The sequence below is a fragment of the Anomalospiza imberbis genome, chromosome 1, assembly GCF_031753505.1.
Source record: "Anomalospiza imberbis isolate Cuckoo-Finch-1a 21T00152 chromosome 1, ASM3175350v1, whole genome shotgun sequence".
Taxonomy (NCBI): domain Eukaryota; kingdom Metazoa; phylum Chordata; class Aves; order Passeriformes; family Viduidae; genus Anomalospiza; species Anomalospiza imberbis.
Window position 1 is genome coordinate 38,300,567 of NC_089681.1, and position 19,838 is coordinate 38,320,404.

Genomic DNA, 19,838 nt, shown 5'->3' on the forward strand with positions numbered 1-19,838 from the left:
CTGAAAAGTGCAGTCTGTTGGCAGGCTGGGGTCAAGTTATGTTGTGTTTGAAGGTACTGTGAAAAGAGATGGAGAACTTATCCTCCATATGTCTTGACCATCCCAAGAGAAAGCCTGCAGCGACTGTATTCGTGAGAACACTTGGGAACACTTCCCACATTGTTTTGGGTTTTTGTTTTTCTAAACATTAATTAAACTCACTGTAGCCTACCACTGAGAAAATGAAGATAGAAACAAGGATAAGAAGATAGAACAAAGCTAAAGATCGGTATAGTTACCTGATGCTTTAGATAACTGGTGAGTCATTTGAGTACTTGCACTAGAATTAAAGCATTCAAAAACTAAAGGCTGCTGTCATGCAATCTAGAAAAGAATGAAAGACTACACTATTTGCATATCCAGGCTACATCTCACAGAACCCTTCTGCCCCAACCCCCTTACCAAGATTACCTGTACTTTTTGTTACAAGATAAATCAATTTCCTTCTTTATACAAAGTTCTTTAATACAAGGATTACCATTAATTTGAAGAGATTCAAAATATTAAATTAACAAGATATGGAGCAAACATAATTTAGGACACCTTCTCCTGCTTCCCTTAACACTGATATTTAAAATGTTGACTGTGACTTAAATAGGTGAGTACAGTAACTTAGAATAATTAAAAGCAATTGTCCAAGGAAATGTGATCTAAAACTTGTAATTTAAAATTATCTTGCAATCTGATCTAGACAATAAAGAAAACAGAGACATCATTAAGGTGAGTCAACATTTTCATTACATTACATTCATTTAACATATTTGCAGTGAAAAAAGTGAATGAGCATTGCAAAAGACATTGTAGAAATTACTTATTAAGATGCAACTTGAAACACTCACAAAGTAAGCATTGTTTATATAGATTTATTAATTTCTTTGAACCTGTTCTTGTTAGTAGAACATAGAGAAGAGGGATGACAAACAGAAAGCTCTACAGAAGACAAAACCCTACAGGAATAATTCACAGGCATCAGAAGACTTCATTTACAATTGATGCGAATATAGCAAGCTTGGAAATCAGACTGATTACACTTTAATGCCAAACTGTTCCAGATAAAGACAATTTAAATCACACTGAAATTACTGATTTTTTGCCGAGGTCATGTATTTTGGTCTTTCTTTATTTGAGTGGCTCACTCTTGGGTGCTTCTGATCAAATACTGTTTATATGACACAGGAGAAAATACTTCACTTCTTTGAAAGCTTAGAGCACCTAACCTAGTATAAATTACAAATTGTGGCTACAACAGGCAGCAGCAATAAAAGAGACACAATGATATTTTTTTAACTTTTTTTTTGTTAAACAGTATTAGACAGATCTATGCAAAAACATGTTTCCTTCTGGAAAATACTTTACAGATCAGAAAACTATTTTTAAGATGTTGACACATACAAATCAGGGAAGGCTGACTTAGCTTCCAAACTGCATATTTATCTAGCACAAGTATTTATACTTAAGTCTATTAAGAAGTCTGTAAATAAGAAACTTGCTAATTGTTGGGAGTAACAAGCTATTCTCATTATACTATGCCATTGTAGGAGGACTCAGGGACAACAGTGGAAAAATAGAATCAGCCACAAAAGAGTTGACAGAGAATTTATTTTCTGTTCTTTGTACTCTTCGTACTTCAAGAGATCACAGAGCCCAGTACTAGTTCGTCTGGAAAAAAAATAAATAGGGATTCTTTTCATTCAACACACCTTCTAAGAAACAGTCCTAGGTGGAAACATTTAATTTTATTGCAGAGCAGGTAATTCTGGATCACCCACTATCACCACCATGACATTAGCTAGCCTTATGAAAGGATAAAGACTATCTTTAAAAGCTACATTTGGTGCCATGATGCAACTTCTGGTAAGCTGGCAGACAACTCCAGAACTGGCAATGACAGTGGTAAAACTCCTGGACTGAGGTCCTCCAATGGAAATTCACTTATGGCTCACCACCTTGCAGATAAAGGGAGCTGCTTCCTCCACAAAGGAGAGGTGCAGGAGTTCTTGGTGCAGAAAACACGCAGCCACTGCCTTCTGAACAGCTCAATGCTCCATATCACTACTGGTCAGTGCTAAACAGGCTTCAGTGAATAATCCACAGTGGGCACTTAACACTCGAGATCAGCAGTCAATTGATTAGTTTGATCTACTGGCCACATTTGGTACGTTAAGTCCCTCATGCAACCATATCTAGTGGATGCAACAGGAGAGGTATCCCACCCAATGCCTCAATTTTGTAAGCTTTCTTACTTGGACAGCGCCCCAAAATCTTTTTTGTTAAATAAAAATTAGATTCACCACAGGAGTTAAATTTCTTTAAAACAGAGAGAAGATCCAATGTAATTAGAACAAAGAAAACTACCTCTCTCATACACTACATGTTTTTGGAATATCCTTCTTCATAAATTTAAGTTTAATCTTCCTTATAAAAATTTTACAAGGGCCGGAATTTGGTTGTTTTTAGGTTTTATGGCTCTTTCAGAGAAGTAGTAAGATCACATACCTTGTATTTTGATGGTGTACTTCTGGTAATTAATGCAGCTGAAAATGTCATTATCTCTGAACATGTATCCACCAAAGAAACCACAGGAACACCTAGCCAATTCAGTTACTAGGGGTGAGGGTGGAAGATCTGAGCAACTCCTAGGAGAATAACTTTACAATTGTCACAGCTGAAAGAAAAGATTCCAAAAGAGCAAAGCTTGCAACTCACACCAAGTCACTTCTGCATATCAACACTGACTAGCAGCTTGAATCTTATCAAACTGTTGATTGTTGGTTTTGGTTTTTTTAAGCATTTAACAATAAAAAAATAATTAAAAAAAGAAGAAAAGGTAGAGGTAAATCCATATACCTCTGCCCTTCAAGTCATCTCCTCTTGAGAAACCAACTGCAGAATTTCTGGTTGACATGAGACAATGCAAAAGCCACAGAACTCCTTTAGGTATCTGTGTGGTTTCCAGCAACGACTGTCCAGAGCCACCTGGGAGACAAAGAACATGGACCACATGGGTTGTAACAATGAGTACTTCACTGGACACTGTACTGCAGTGTGAATGCCACTACTCTCCTGCGGGCAGCCAAACAAAACACTGACTCTGGTCCCTGGACACTCATAAATGTGCTCAAAGATTCTCCTTCCCATAACCATTTTCTTCACCGTATTGCCTCAGGTAAGACTACTGTGAGACCTGACTGCTTTTTTATCTTGATGAATGCTCATCTTTCTTCTACTAGTCAGAACTTCAACATTATATGATGGAAAAGGCTGCAGTTTGGGACACCTTAAAGTTTGAAGGCCACATACAAAGCAGACAAAACAGTGCTGAAAAAGACAACTTATTTCTCTTTCTGCAGCTGATGACCTTCACATGACTAATTCTCTGAGAAAATGCAAAACGCTGAAAAATGGAACTCCAGCAAGGCCCAAATAAAGCCCAGAAATATCTCAAGAAGCAGCAAGAGATGGTGATCTGCTGCTTACAAAAGTTTTTGTAAACTGAATAAAATTCCAAGACTTAAGAAGGACGGAGTTCCCTGGGTATGACTTCATGGTAAAGAGACTTTCTTGTAGTCTTTGGAGTGCAACTGTATAGAGCTATACATAGAGATGTGATTCTCATTCACTGACCTCCCTCAGTATCACAGCAAGCTTTGTGGTCCTCTTTTTCCCCTTCAACAACTTCAGATATTGTTTACCAGAATCACAATAAAATGTCTGGGTTTGAAATACTCTGAGAAGTGTGAAATGAGCTGACAGCAAACAAAAGAAAGAAGAAGATCACTCTAGTGGTGAAAAAATGATTCATCTTACAAGATCTTGTCCTCTCTTCTCTCTGCCTCTTGTGACTTTACACTTCTTCACATGTTGGCATGCCAGTTCTTGGGCAGACAGACAATTTTGGGTGATTCTTTCACGGCCAGAAATACCCTGCCAGACTCTCTCATTTCATTGCTTCTCTCACAAGCACTCTCCAATCTGTATCCCTCTTCTTTTCTGGACTTTGCAACACTAACCCTACTTTAAAGACACAGCTCAGAGGGCCATACTCCCTCCACTAATTTCCATTCACATGCTGTCCATGCTAGGCCCTCCATCTCTACTTTTGCCCCTCCACCAGTGTGTCTACAGTGCTTTCTTCCGGGAAACTTTGTTGTCCCTCCTTCATTTCTGTGAATATCAGTGACCCCTTCCCTCCCCACCTACCCTATGCCTGTTCCTCTTTCCTCAAGGCTTCCCATGTACACCAATCCACTTGCCCCAGCCTCTCGCTAACACAAATCTCTTCCATAAGAAGCTTCCACGCATGGGGCTCAGCAATGCTGCTGAGCACACAGCAACTCCAGTCTCACCACCAGCCACCTTCTACCTCCACTGAGCCTCATTTTTCTAGATAGTGGCAGTGCATATACTTAATCTCTAAACTCTGCTCTTCTAGTTCTTATGAACTAGAGCAGCAGAAATGGAAGGAGTGCAAATTCAATAATAAAAACCTGCTAAAAATGCAGTCATCAGCCAGAAAAGAGGGAAAATTAAAGACCATAGTCTTAACTATGAGCTGCTGTTATGAAACTACCTGTGATGGGGTTCTTGAGCAAAAGGTATCCCTGGAAGTGAAAAACATACTACAAATTATGAACTTTCAGTAAGCTGGAGATGTGCAACCTTGTCATCTGAGAAATTGAGTTAAAAGAACAGCAGAACACTTTTAACCAGTTGAAGAAAGAAAAACACATTTTCAGCTACTTCAGCAGGCAAACAAAATGAAATCTTGCATTTTCCAGAGATGCCCACTGAGTGAAAACCACAATGGCAAGAAAATGTATTTTGGTCACCCACATTTCCCTTTGAACCACCAGGGACATAACTGTTCAAGATACATATGGGAGGAAACAACCCCTCCTTTAGAGGAACAAGGTTTCTACAGCTGACAGAAAACAGACATCAGGCCTATCACATGGAACACGCGCTGTCCCATGTATTACCTGCAGCATAACCAGTAAGATGAGCACACACCAGTGAATTCATGCATCACTGTTCTTTTGCATAGGAGTACAGTTGTATTTTTATATCATGTAGCAGGGCTGTAGCACAGCGTAAGAAAAGCTGGTGCCAGCAGAGGGAGGCAGTTGCTCTCCAGGACACGCATCTTCACATTCCCCAATGCACAGTAGGAAGCCAACAAGTTTGTTTTTGTGGAAGTGAACTCACCCCTCAGCCATTGTGTGAATGTGGCTTTAAATCAAGCTGTAATTAGATTTTGCTGTATTTAACAAAACCCCTCTTGTGCTCCTCTTTTCCAGCTCTAGAAAGGAAAGAAATGTATTTGTGAAAGAAAAAAGGAAAAAAGTTTATGCCTCTTCCCAGAGCATGTCCTGGCAAGCATGCAAAAGCAAGTACAAAACATAAAACAATAAGCTTACAGGACACTCAATCTTCACGTTACGTAGGAACACAAGGACCTCTCAGCTGGTCCACTGTTAAATGTCAGCTCATTATTACCAATATTCTGCTTCACCACATTAACCTTGTCAAAAGATACTAACAGTCCAACCCTTGGAGTTTAGCTTCTCTTCATAAATTTAATTTACTTGGCAGAAACAGAAGTGGAAAACCTCTGCTAAAGACTCAGGCAAATTAAGACTGCCACGTAGCCCTTCTAGGACAGATATTTTTCCCCTCTGAACTTTTATAGTCATAGCATTCCCATTTTTAACCAAACAGCTTTATCCCCCACTAGCAGTATTTCTATACTCTGGTAAATCCAAAATAAAACTGTGTGTTTTTTTTTTTTTCAAATCTACTTTACTATAATACAGGTTGCACAAGGTGGTTTTATGTTGTGTAAGTTCTTTACAGACTAAACTGCATAATTCCTCTGCACTTTACACTGCCATATGCAGAACTGCATAGCAAATGAAGTTGAGTACACTCAGAATAACAAACAGCCTCAACTGTATTTTGATCACAGGCTTACAAAAAACTTTATGGTGGTGGCAACAGCAGTGGATACAATGGTAAACTGGTGCAAGGAAGTCAAGAGGACATGCCCAAGGGCACACGGCAAGTCAGCTGCTGTTTTAACAACAAAAAGTTTCTGCTCTTTATCTAGATCTTTCCAGTGAGTCAAAACCTACTGATAACTATCCAGTCTTATAAAAGTTTCAGGTCCTTTAGAAGAAAGGAGAAGAGACAACTGCTAATTACCCACATACAGACATCTAACCACAGCCTAAGATTAAATGATTTACAAACTAATTTTTAGAAGTGCCTGAAAAGTGTGCCTTTTCTAAATCAACCTACTTCAAGAACATATACTCTGAAAGCCTAATTCTCTACAAATCATCTGTTATGCTGCAAGTTTTAAGAAACCTAAGGCTGATTTAGACAATTCAAAAGATAACCTCATTCTGAAGTAATTTTGCAGTTTATTCTCTAAATGCAAAAGATCAAGATAGGAATAAATATTGGAAGTAAAATATCCTCCTATACCTGTAGGAGAATTCTTAAATTTGATTGTTGTTGGTTGGTTGGGTTTTTTTTTAATAGCCAATACTATCTCTTCCTGAAGCAGGATAATGAAGTTTGGTTCAGCACCAATCCAAAATGACAATACAAAAATTCTTACTATGTGCAAAGAGTTTCTGGTTTTGAAACTTATAAATCATCTCAGCAAAAGCTCACATGTATTCAGTAATCTAACCCTTACTCTATCTCTACTGATACATAAATAAAACAATTTAAACATCCTGTATAAAAGAAACCTAAATTTGGCACAATCAAAGAGACCATAGGTAAATTTATTTTCTCTCACCTTCTCTGACTTGTAGAAAACAAGAGCTGGTTTATTTTTCTGTAAATCTGAAAGTTGGCACAGTATAATGCCATCTACAACTGTGTGAAACATTTTGATTATCAATGTCTAGCCAAGCCAGCAATTCAGAAAAAAAAGGGAGAGAAATCCCATTAAGCAGGTAGTGAATGGTATGGCGGCCTAACTAGGAAAGGCAAGTTTCTACACTACCTCTGAAAGTAGAAGCATACAATAGGATTAGCCTTATCTTATTTAAGTTTCTTAACAGCAAGACTGCAGCCTCCTGACAATACTGTTTCCAGCAGGACTCAAATTCCAAGTAAGAGCAATTCTTAAAATAAAGTAGCTATGTCTGGCAGAGCTGGAACCATGAGGACAACATCAACACTCAAACCAGTTTATTCAGGTTTGACTCAAGAGGAAAAACTACATTTCAGGCTAGACAAAAATAACACCCAACATACGTAAAGAAGCTTCCAGACTACCATTTTTAGGTCATGCCCTGTACTTTTTCCTGCTTTTCAATTCATATGTAGGAAGGTCAGATCATAAAGTGGATTTCACTGTGGCATCAGATTAGTCTCTACATAATAATTAGTGCCATTCTTCTCATCACTTGCACACTGTTTTGCTAGTCTCAGAATGTTATTTGTGTTTATTTCTGAGAAGCTTTTTTTAATCCCTTCAAAGTACCAGCATCCTAAGCGCAGCTATCTCATGCTCCATGAACTTTAGTGCAAATGCTGTAAGCGTTTCTTTTCTTCTTAACAACTTCATTACAGTGTTTACACAGGAATACAGTGCTTGTACTGTAACCATGCAAAGCAAATATTCTGTAGTAAATGTAAGCTTTATTCAAAGCATAGCTTTAGAAGTCTTTATGGCATACTCCAGCCTGGACTGCCAGTTCTAGTGCAGGGAAAATGGCAAAAGGAAAACTGTAATGACAGACCTTTCATGCTCACAACAACTTTGGAACAGTCAAACAGAAAACCTATGGGCAAAACGTATTTCCAAAACATGTCTGCGCCTCTCTGCTAACTCATGACATCCCAAGCTATCCCTGCAAAAAAGACCTCAATTTCTCTACACTGCCTTCTCAAGCTGTTTATTCACCATGAGATTGTGAAGTATATGAGAGAAAAATGACTGGAGGATAAAAAATCTGGATCACAGTGGCATGAGAAATGGAAGCAGAAGTTTTCTTCTTAAAAAGAGATGAAATGTCCTTTTGGCAACCTAGCAATCAAGTTGTGATTTTCCTTCTGGTAGAACTAAGTATGACCAGGACACAGACCACCAGAGACAGACTTCCCAAAGTAATACAGCATTCGGGGAGAAAAGCAGTGCAAAGGATCCCAAAGGGCCATTATAGAGAAGACCTGCCAGAAGTAAAGCTCTTGAGCAAGACTGAAGTTCCATTAAGGAAAAAAAAAATAAGGAGAGAAACATCAACAGCTTCTTATATTGGAGAGTTTAAATAAAGTCAAAGCTATTAGTGGAGGCAGCGAGGAATCAGAAAGGAAACAAAGGCAAAAGAGCTGGTGTACTATAAAAATCTGCACGGTTGGCTTCACATATGAAGCCAACAGTTGTTGTCCTCTAAAAACTTTTTTTGGACTCACAGAAAGAACTCTTGCATTTTACCTCTTCTAGCAAGAGAGAAATCAAAAACATTTAATATTCAGGGCTTATTCTGTGCAAAGTGGAAAATGATTATGCTAGCCCTTAATGCTCACACAGAATGAGGGACTGCTTTTTGATGTTGCACTTTTGCTTGTTTTTAAGTGGGGGGAAAAAGACTCCACTGAAAGGCACACATGACCATGTATGTAGATCTGCTTTTGCTGATATCAGTACCACAGACCTAAGTACTGTAATTCAGGAAACACAGAAAATCACTGAAAGATTTCATGAAAAAAAATCGTAAGCCCTCTGAACCTGCTATTTTGAAATCCAATCTAGTATTAACAGCAATAAAGCAAAGAATAAAATCCAACACCACAATCTCAGAGATACAGTGATGCCTGAATAAATCAAAATCACCAGTGTTAGTTTGTGGTACAGAAGTTTACATTTGAATGCAGCTGGACTGCAGTCAGCTAGCCAGCTCCCACAGCAGCCTCTCCAAGCTGTATTGATTTCTAGGGAAGAAAAGGCACTGTAAATCTGCCTGAGCAGCATTGTGTCATACTTTTGGTTGGCTTGAAAAAAGCAAATTAAATGTTTTCCATTAGCATGGTAAAGAAGCTATACAATTTTGTTTTTATTTCAAATAGAGTTTCAAGTTACAGAACACTTCAGCTAACTCTGTGGCAAGGACTACATGCTCCATGTTTGTGAAGCCAGCAATTCATGCTTATGTGAAACCAGATGTGAGCACTGCACAGTTCCCAGGGCTGGGAAGGGTTTTTAAAATGTGTTGCTGTCGATTAAAAAGGACTCTGCTTTTCACTTAGATCACAGAATATACTGAAGCAGAAAAAACATGATTTTGCAGAGAAGGGGAAAGATGGGAAGAGCAAAGGGTCAGAAGCAGAAGAAAACTTTAAGGCTATAAAAACCACACACACAGAATAGCATAGGAGCAAGGCTGTAGTACAACAAAGAGCAGCACAGTTCTAAAAAGCAATAACCATAACATGATTTGAGGTAACAAAAACTCCTTGATCAATTATTCATATAATTTACAACACTTACAGCTGCATCAATGAGGAAAAGGAAAAAAAATAAAAAGAATCTAGGGCAAATATAAAATCTTCATAGCTATGAAGTGTCCTTGATTTTCACCAGAACATTTGGCTGTCTCATATCATGTGTTTCTAGTTAGCAACAAACCCCTCCAACCAAAGGGAAATGAGACAGAGAGGCACAAAACAAACTGCCTCGTTGGAAGCAGTGAGAGTGTTCAAGGCTGCATTTCACTCATGGATGCTGTGCAGCACCAAAACCCACCACTACACTAACACTGCTGTGTTTGAAACCTAACCACCATCCCACCTAGATACATCCATGCACCCCGTGGGATTATGAGGATACCTTCTGTGAAGTCTTTACTCTCTTGATGCATTAAAAACTGCACTTCAGAAAGAAATAAATTTTTAAGTAACTGCCAGAAGAAATGCTGTGTCTTTGTAAAATATGGTTATCTCAGCTTGTATTGCTTTGTGTACTCCTAAGGCAAATGTAACAAAGGGAAACATCACAGAGATAAGTATTTCTGGATGGGTCTTTTGCCTTCAGTTTGAAATAACTTTGTAATCATCAGCAGCAGCTTTTCTGCTCTGTCAAGGTTTGAATAGATTTCAAGTTGTCCAAGATGACCTTGCTAGTGGACTGGAGAAACATGCATGCAGCCGAAATCCAAGAAATGTGAAGCAAAGAGAGAGGGCATGGAGCAGCAAAGGGATGAGGGGGCCTGACTGTGCTTACTGCACTCACCCCTAGATGCGCACAGCAGATCGTGAGGGAAGGTTATGAGTTGAAGCACTGACTCTGATAATGGGAGAACTTAACACCAATTTTGATTTTACTCCATGGTTGGAAGGAAAATGAACTTGGGTCTAGTTCAGAGCGCTAATTTCAGTCTAAATTAAGATCAATAAAGGATTAACTAGAAAAATCTGCAATTCTTCTCAGATGAATCAAGAAATATTAATTTAAGAAGCTTCCAACAACGAAGTTAGCACCTTGCAACAGGTAGCTTTTTAAAATAGAGAAGTTGACAGAACTTTAGAAGAACCAACATTCAATCCTAAATAAATCTGTAGGAAACATTTCCACTACTGCTCACTTTTTTCAGCCAACTCTCTACACTTAGTTCAGTTAATCTTGTCGGTATGAAGGAAAGATATATATCATCACTACATACAAAACTCTGGCAAACAAAACCATAGCAGAGTCAAATCTCCTAAATGTGTGCAACTGTAACATTGATGAGTTCAACAAAATTTTGGGGGTCACATGTCCTTTTCTTTTATCAGTATTTATCCTGTACAAGCAAGAATGGGTTGTGGATGCTAAGAAATTACCACAGTGCTGAGAAATGGAAAATCATCATATACCAACCTCATTCTTCTCCCATTGCTGAAGATACCAGAGAGTGTTTCCATAATTTTGTGGCCACTCAAAGCGAGCTCTGAATGTGGAACTTGAAGTGCGATATGTTTCTAAAAACAGACCATGCTGTCGAGCTCAGAAACAGCCTGTTCCCTTGCCAACAAAGAACTGTAGATGTATCTTCCTACTAATAATCTAAGGAATTACTTCTGGCTCTAACCTACAATGCATATTGTGTTGTTTTCCTCTCCCCTCCCCCAGAATTTGCTATTACTACATTTGTATCAGGTAGCAAGCTATACACAGAAAAGGAGGAGACAGCTGAGAGATGCTCTTGAGTGTTTATTTCACATGAAGAAAAGTATTTATTTTGAGAATTGTATCAGACAATTCAATTTGCTTGAAAAATGAATCACTTTACCTTGGTGTAAGACTTCTGAACTCCTGCTAAGGCTGTCTGGCCTGTTAGGAGGTCTTCACTTTTAGCAGAGGTCTCCAGATGAAGGCAGATCTCTTCACCCTGGAACTCCCAGAGGCTCCCTGCAGCAATCCCTGGAGACACAGCAACAGGGAAGGCATTTAACTTCATCATCAAATCCACAGTTTTAGAATGGATAAGAGAACAGTGTCCTTAAAGGCTGCATCTTGGTTTAAATAATGTAAATTTCCAAAATCAGAATCCTACATCTTATTTTGGAGACATAAAGGCTGCAAAGAGGTGTTTTAACAATACTGGACAAGCATTCAGTCAGCTATAGATGTCTCTACCCTTTATATTGCCAGTCACAACAGCATAATCTCCAAGCTCTGAAATTTAACAGGTGACCTACAGGTATCAATTCTGAATTTCTCTCATTTTCCCCACACTGAAACTGCTCAGAGCCATGCATTGGAAATACTTCAGGGCAAAGAGCACAAGTGTGACAAAGCATCTTAAGGGACTCATATCATCATCTCCTTAAGGGACTCATATAGTCCTGTGCCCCTGCAGGCAAGAAACACCACCCAGCCTCCCTGCAGATGACCTCCACCCAGGTGACAAAGCAGTCCTTGTTAAAAGTCCACTCCAAAACACTGTCTTATGCTCAGAAAAAATAAAAATCCTTAAATTTCACCATCAGAAGGGAACGATAACGACATTGCCTTCCTGAAATGAATGCATTTCACCACTGCTTTTTACATGCAAAACAACCATACAGAATTTGGTAGTTTAAGCTGTGACCTAAATCCCTGTTTATATTCCTTGTCTCAAAATGCCACCTGTTGTAAGACCAGCTCTAATCACACAGAAAAGTACTTGGATACATGAGATTTCTGTGGTTTGGTTTTATTTGACAGTATGTGGTCCAGCACCCTTACTGGCACAAGCAGATGGCACAGCAGCTTCCTTTAAGCTAACAATTCTGAGTGGTTTCAAATTACTTTAATTTTCTAATCAGCTATTCACTCTAGAAACAGGACTACAGTCAGGTAACAGACCAAGAGATGAAACACAGGACTCCTTTAACAAAAATCTCAAAAAGTACATGCAGAAACAGCCTAAGCACAAGTTCAAGGTAACTATTTTTGGCCTCATACTGTCAACAAACTGAACAGGCAGCAATATTAGTCACATGCCAATTACTTCAGGCTTTTTCACTCACAGTCTTTGGGTCTTGACATCAAATCTGACTGAGTTTGGGTCTTGACAACAGTACACTGAAGAAAAGAGCTTGTTTGTGTTGGTGGGTGGATGAAGTCTCATCTTGGGAGACTGCCTTTGAAACAGTTGTACAACAGAAACAAGGGGGATTTCAGACAGATTGGTATCTGCATGTAAATACTTAAAATTAGAAAAAAAATAAGAGAAAGATGAAGGCATAAGCATATTCAGAGTGACATAGCATTACAGCTACTCAGCTATTATGAGCCTGCTGTAGTAGTGTTATTCTTGTATTCGGTAAAAGAAAAAAAAATTAAAACCTGGCAATAAAAAAAGAGAAGTTTTTCAACCTTGCCTTGTTTAGTACAACGAAGCGCAACAACAGACAATCATCCAGAAACACACTCTTGTACTATTACAACTTATTCTGATATCCAAATTACTGTATTTTAAGCAGCAATTCTGAATTGTGGTCATTTCAGTCTAAAAACCAAAGCAACTGTGTAAGCAAAAAGATCCCTGTAAGTTCATATTTGACAAGTCAAGGGGAAAAAAGTGAACATGGTCATTAGCTGCAGCTGGTATATCTGTTCCAGCCATGTTGCTTGGCCAACAGCCTGAGCAAGCTCAAGTACACACACATTTATTTCCAAGCTGAGTGACAAATTTTAACAGCTATCAACTGGTCAGAATAGAAGACATCCCCAAAACCCCAGAAGACTGCTAGATATACTGCTTAAAATCAAAAACTTGTGACAAAATACTGTAGGGAAAAAAGGTTGTGACTTTTTGTGCAGGTAAATATCCAGCTTCACAAATTCCTTCCCTTTTGCCTGTTGAAATTAGAGCCCCTTCTGCTTCTCCACTAAATTGCTGGTTTAGAATCTGAAAAAAATATGGTGTTAGTAATGTTGCCAGACTCATATGGGAAATAAATATCACTGAGTTGAATATATTCATGTTTAAAGATGAAAGTACGGTATTGAGTGTGTGTGTGTATGCATCTGTACAAACATATTTATATTAAATAGCTGAACAGTTATCAATCAGCTTCTCTAAAGTGCTCAGAACTGCACTTTATAAATATTTTTATGAACCTGTTTTGTATTTATAGACTACATCCTGAGTTTCAGCCTTTATCCAGCAAGCTGGAGCCTTTTATGACACATGTAGTTTCCTGCTTTGCTGTCCAGTATCAACAAGTTTTTGGGCTTTTTTTTTCTGAAAGGACTTTTCATCCTCAATTGCTATGTTCTTCCTCTCTTGCTAAGTATAAAATCAAAGTTTTAATACTTACAAAAATACACATCTCATGGAAGAGAAGCCAGATGTAATTTAGAAGGATTCATGAATGAATGGATGAATGAATTAATGAATGGCCTTCTTATTCTAATAATCCCAAAGCCATCAATCTAAACCTTCAAACCTGACTCAAGTCTACCATGAGGTTTCCATAATCCAAACTAAAGTCTTTAAAAATGTAGGATTTCCTTACAAAGAAATAAGCTGATATAGAAGCTCAGCAGCATATGATTAAGCATTTGATAACTTGCTGCTTTGATAAGGTGTTACCTTAACCTCTGTCACGGAGGAGAAGTGTAAGTCAGGAAACTGGAACTAGGCAGCTGGAGGAATCTAGCTAATCAAATAAGTAAGATATACTTTCTGTGTCAGAAAAAAGATATGAATGCTCTCTGAAGCCAAACCTCTGTGAGAGAATAAAGTTATTTAACAAAGCAGAAGAAGTGGAGAAGACCTCAGCTTTATACATAACTAGTAACAAGGGAATATCTAGCAATGTGTATTGTGAAAAAATTTTCAACCTTTGCAATGCAGACCCTACATTTTCACAGGCAGCAGGTACAGACTTGCTACTCTCACATATTTATAATTTTCAGGTAAAAATCTCATATCATGCATAAATTAAAAGATATAGTCAATTTAGAGAACACAGTTTTCAGAAACATTAGTGGAGTTTTGTTAGAAAGGGTCTATATCCTGTAACTCTGGCAGTTTCTACTCCTACAGACAGACTTATTTTCATTTACATCAACAATAAAACTAAGTTGTAATCTGTTCCCATATTTAGCATTAAGCCCCTGAAAAGATGGAGGAATCAAATTAAAGATATACAGAAAAACCTCAAGTCAGGCACTTCCCACAATTAATATTAATACATTCATACTTCACACACCACTACTTTAATTATTAATCTATATTACTCTTTTGTTGGCTAGTAAAAAGTATATTCAGTACTGAAGGTTTTATTTCTGAGGTAGAAAAACATTCATGTTTTCCAAAGTGATACCCAGTTGTTAGAAGTATTCATCCCAATTCAGATCAAGACAAATAAATTTCATTGCGAAGTAGACACCTATAAGATACTAAGAGGAGCTTACTCCCTGTAAAGTTTGATGAAAATACTGCTAATTTCTCCAAGCAAGAGTTACATCCACTGGACAACTGGAAGGTAACAACAACTTTAAAAGTTTCAAGGTTTCACTACTGCCATTCTTGAAGCTGTGAGTATCTCACTAAGAGACTCTGGCTCAGCACAGCTATCTAGCCACTGCCAGGAAAGTTACAGTACATTTGCTGAATTACAAAAGTGCACTAATCTCCTAAACATTAATTATTCTGAAACAAAGCTTCAATTAGAAGCAGATCCCCAAGTCCAACACACTAATATTTTGTTTGCTGGTATGTGCATATGCATGTCTGAGAAACAGATCTACAAGAAGAGACAAAAAGCAGATCTTCATTTTACCTTTATTAGTTTTCTGCCCACATTCTCAGCTACTCTCTTTTTTTATTCTCCAATGCCAAGGGTTTAATTTACAGTTTGTATCAGTTATTAAAATATAATAGGAACAAAAAAAAAAAAAAAAAGGAACACAGAAAAACAGGTTTTCTGGACAGCCCATTACCTGGTTGTACAGGATAGGATTTGTTTCTCTAAAGTTAAAAAATAAATGAAAATATAGAGTGAAAGTATAGACATCATGACAGAGTAATTAGAGTGCTTAAGCAGCAGTGGGCAGCCTAGCAGAACAGGGCTCCAAAGATGAGCAAAAAGGGATGGCGTGCTTTTTGAGGAAGGAATTGTTGTAGAGGGGAATGAAGGGCAGGGAAATTACAGAACTTGAACAAAGCAGCAGCATCATTGGACCTGATGGGTTTCCATGCTGTCACTTTCTTTGTGCACCTGAGGAACAATAGTCAGATGCCAAACAAACTAATGACAACAAAAAAGCAATCAGAATTACGTCTGCTAAGATAGGTGGCTATCAAGATAAACATAATTCTTCTAGAAAACCATTCCTTCAAGAAACTCCACAAAAAACCAGCAGATGATGGAAAGCACTCCCCAGCTGAAAGCACAGTTCAAGGGGTACCAACTAAAAACTGCAACTGGGAATTTATGAGCTGTGTTTATATGCTAATGTACCACTTCCTACCCGCTTCAGTCTTTGTGAATATACACCTCTTGCCAAGGGACTTGAAAGAAGAAAGCCTGTAAACTTGTGACTGTTCCTGGGTTTGGTGACAACAGCCAACTAAGAGTTCAAAGAAAGGCTGCAAAACGAGGAAAACGAGGCACATAATGAAAAACGAGGAAAGAAAAACGAGGAAAGAAAAACGAGGAAAGAAAAACGAGGCACATGATGAAAAGCAAGTATAATGATTCAAGAGTGGGGTGGTGTGATAACCAAAAAAGGCCTTGACACTGTGCAAGCTCTGCTCAGGAATAAGAAAAACATCTCTGTATTATCAACACTGATTTCAGCACAAATCCAAAACATGTCTCCAGACCCGCTACTATGAAGAAAATATACACTATCCCAGCCAAAACCAGCACAAAGTGACACCAGAAGATAGGCTTAATAAGAAGGGACCTGGTACCATGATTCATTTTAAGTAAATAAGACCAGGAAATTTATTCAAAACAATTGCGTTTCTTAAGTTTTCACTGTGAAAGGGAATAGGAAAATGCCACAGTGCCTTTTTATTGCAAACATTACAGAGAACCATAAAATAGGGAATAGAAACTGAAATTAAAATAAGAGACCTTTTGTAAGAGCTTTTGGTTTTCTCTATCACTTAAAAAAAAAGTCACTGAAGCTCCTAAAGTCACTGAAGCTCCTACTTTAACGATATCCTAAAAAGGATATCGTTAAAGTAGTTAATTTTGAAATTTTCGAAAAATAATGTACTCTCTGAGACCTTATTGTAGATCCAGGGAAGATGTCAGTATACTCTGTCTCAAAGTTACTTCCCAAATATAATGGTTTCTGAATGACAGCCTGGGTATAACCCCAGAAGTAAGACAAATGCTGAACTGTCCTGCTTTTCAGTTTGCCATTTAGCTTTATTCATTTTTCAGAGTCCCTATGAAAGCATAACCACTTTGTTGTTCATAAGATGCAAGCTAAGTAATTGGTTTGACTTTGGAACAAACATTAGAAGCAACCATATGCTATCACCATCTTTGCCTACTATTTGGGAAAATCTGAAGACAAGACATTGATGCAAATATACATGAGAGCAATTAATTATTTGCAGCTCAGAGGGGAAACACGTATGTTACACTGCCTGCCTGCATTCTAACAAACAACAAACTTTCTAAAAGTCAGCAGCACTTAATGGGCAGAATTGGAAATCTACCGAGCGTAAGAAAAGCATAGAAATATAAGCAAAACTATGCATGAGACAGACTTTAGATGTAACATGGGCAACATCTCTCTCTAGCTTTTAATAGAGATGCCATTATCATCTTAAGAATGATAGTCTGGAATACACAGACATTTTCAAAATTCTTTGCAACATCAAAGTTACACAAATATTCCTTAATGACTTCAGATTTGGGCTCGTGATTGTTTTTGTTGCAAATCCAGCCACAGTAGGAAAAGTAGGATTTTTATACAAATTATAAAACAAATTTGCTGTAACCTCTAATCTTTCCATCATCTTGGCAGTCTTGCATAAGATAAGCTGTACAAGAGACATGAGAATCCTAACCCTTCCTGATAGTGAACCCCCATATCAGATGTGTTACTTCTCTCTTGGGTGTGACCAAGGGACAGTGACCAACATTCAAAGCAATAAAAGTGACACCCAATTCCATTAAATAACCAGATCAAGGCAGCTCTCAGGTTTTCAACTCACTGTTAGATGCTGAAGCAAAACCTGCCCAAGCAATTTTGCCAGGGAATGATGCCACGGAACTGCAGGAGTGGTTTTCCAAAGTACCTGAATGACTAGAGGCAGTACAACACTTTCATCAGAGCTATGGGAAATCAGGAAGTAAGAAAGTGCCAAATGGCTACAGAACACCAAGCCATGCACATATTTTGGAAGAGTTTTAGGTCATCTTTGTTTGCTCACTGGCCAACACAATAAGAGTTGAATTAATAATATAAGCTTCAGAACTAGAACAAACACAATTATTAATAATGAGATAGCTGCAAGTGGAGAGGAAACCCCACATGCCCATCCCCTAGCCACCCCAAAAAAATTCCCACCAAAATAAAAACCCAAACAAAACACTTCAGAAGTGTTAGGCCCAAAAAGGTTAGGTACTTCATAAGAAGTGAGAGACAACTAGCCAGAGGAATCAGCTGATGTAAACAGTCATTGATTTATCAATTCATTACACATGACTGAAACACAGATGGATATTACAGCTTGTAAAGATGAATCTTCCTCTGGCATGAAAGACTCTCCAGCCCACATTTCTACATTCAAGTTTCCAAGTAAAGACTTTTCATCAGCAAGTTATTAAAACCCCAAAGCAGCAAGAATTCACTTTAATCTCTATTCTATCTCTGCTTGAGGACATACGCTTGCTTACCCTGCTCCATACTCAGACTGTTAGCTCTCTCTTCACAACTCAGTACAATCAGGAAGAATAACTTGGTTCCTGATTATTCAACTGTAATTGTTTCTCTTTGGATATTTTACAGCTGGAGGAGGAAAAGATACAAACAGGTGACCTCAGTTTTGACTTTAAATCAATCAACAAATGAAATGTTAATAATAAGAGACATGAAACAGACACATTACCCATGATAGGAAATACTAAATCTACAGCTGTGCTTCAAAACAAAACCCTACAGTCCACTTTGCTGGGAATAAGATGATATACAAAGCTTTGACTTGGGGTCAGGTCACAGGGTCAAACATACGAAGAGGATATAAATCAGACATTATTTCTAAAACATACTTGCCAAAGGACAAGACAGTGAGTACGGAAGTATTTATGAAAACATAACACTGAAAAAAGGCAAGTACAAGGGCGTGCAGATGTCAGCCAGTCACAGATGTGCTGCCTGCTCTAGCAGTCAGACCTAATCCCTGTCCCCAGCCAAGCTGGGGGACTTGGCTCTCACATGCCGGTTTTAAAGCAGGGAGCTCCCCAGGACAGTACATAACTGGGGAGTAGCCCACAACCCACGGTACTGATCAAGCTGGGGATTCAGGGAGGCTCAAGTCAAGACACCTCAGAGAACACACATTAAAAACTTTTCCTAGAAACTACATTAAACCATTACTGTTGTTTATTAAATATACCTAATACTGGACTACGACAAAGTACAAGGAGCTTATTGCCTCCCTTTGTGACCTGTTCCAATACTACACTATCATCATTGATAGGAACAGTAAAACAGTATCACGCTTGCAGGGAAAAAGTGCTGGGTATAGGATATCGATGATTTAACTTTAATGAGGCTGTGGAACGAGTCCTTGCATCATGCCCGGCACACCATGGAAAAGGGATGTTTTACCAAAAGCCTTCCTCCCTGGACAACAAGAAGTGGAGCCCATCTCCAGGCCATGGGCTCAGCATGTAGGATTACTCAGCAGATGGTCATGAAAGTAGGAATTAAGTGTAATGTGTCAGCTCTGCAAAAGTATACCTTCATCAGAGGTATTTAATAACAACATTTTTGTGCTGCACACCACTATTTTGAGAAACAGAGAAGCAAACAGCAATGTAGTTACTGATGTAACTCCAGCTTAGAGACAGGCCCTTTGAGATAATTCTGTACAGAAGAAAAAAATACAAAAGATGCCACGGTTGATTACTTTTCTTTGTTTGAAGCTAGTTATAAAAAAAAATGTTTCTTGTTTATGCAAATTATTACTAACTAGAATTTCAGTGCAATGGCAGAGCACTTCCACACCCTGGAGAAAGCAAATCCAGGACCCTGTTCATCTCCAAGTCGCAGGAAGCTGGCCAACAAGCAAGGGGCAAGCAGCCAAACCAACCACTGCTGCTAAGAGCAGCAT

At 38.3% G+C, this 19,838-nt stretch overlaps 1 protein-coding gene across 7 annotated transcripts in view; it reads right to left on the minus strand.

Annotated features, from left to right (window-relative positions):
* FAM110B (family with sequence similarity 110 member B) overlaps positions 1–19,838 on the minus strand; it is a 113,548-nt gene that overhangs the window by 72,000 nt on the left and 21,710 nt on the right. For 5 of the 7 annotated variants that reach the window (XM_068188326.1, XM_068188260.1, XM_068188287.1 and 2 more), the window contains exon 2: positions 11,328–11,458. The exons of the other annotated variants lie outside the window; for them this stretch is intronic. The gene's annotated coding sequence lies outside the window, so the exon portion shown is untranslated. The remainder of the gene's footprint in view (positions 1–11,327; positions 11,459–19,838) is intronic. 7 annotated transcript variants of the gene reach the window in all.